The following is a 594-nucleotide window of genomic DNA, read 5'->3' as shown; positions in this document are numbered from 1 at the left end:
ACTGTCATATATGTTGTATCATCCGTGTGCTTCGGGTATAATTGTATGTTGATTTTATTTTTTATTTTTCGTTTATCATGTGTGTCTTCATGAACTATTTCTTCTCCCGAGACTGGATGCATATTACCTGTCTAAAAATAGGTAAGAAATAAAATAATAAGAGACCACTGTCACGTCATGTCACGATTGTAACAAACCTACTTCCCTTGAAATTCGTACAAAAAAAAATCGTTCTTTCTCTTTCTCGAGTGTAAGAACTCACAAGCACGCAAACATACATTCTTATAAAACCCACAAAAAACTGCAAGCATATACAAAGTCACACAAATACACGCAAACGCACTCCCAAACGAGAATTTCCTTTGATTCCTTCATGAGTGAACTCGATTCCCAGCCAAACAATGATCCCTAATTATGATATCATTATGAGGAGATTACGATTCCTAAAAAAACAATAACAAAAGCATAGTGTAATTATGCTTATGGTTTCTTTGCTCTGGGATGATTATAAATGCGATTCCTGAAAAAGAGGAATCGTTTGTAATGATTACGTTTTCTGATTAAGTCTGGTGCACACGCGAACACACATACCAT

Source organism: Penaeus monodon, chromosome 19 (genome assembly GCF_015228065.2).
Source record: "Penaeus monodon isolate SGIC_2016 chromosome 19, NSTDA_Pmon_1, whole genome shotgun sequence".
NCBI classification, from domain to species: domain Eukaryota; kingdom Metazoa; phylum Arthropoda; class Malacostraca; order Decapoda; family Penaeidae; genus Penaeus; species Penaeus monodon.
Note: the sequence above shows the minus strand (reverse complement) of the source record.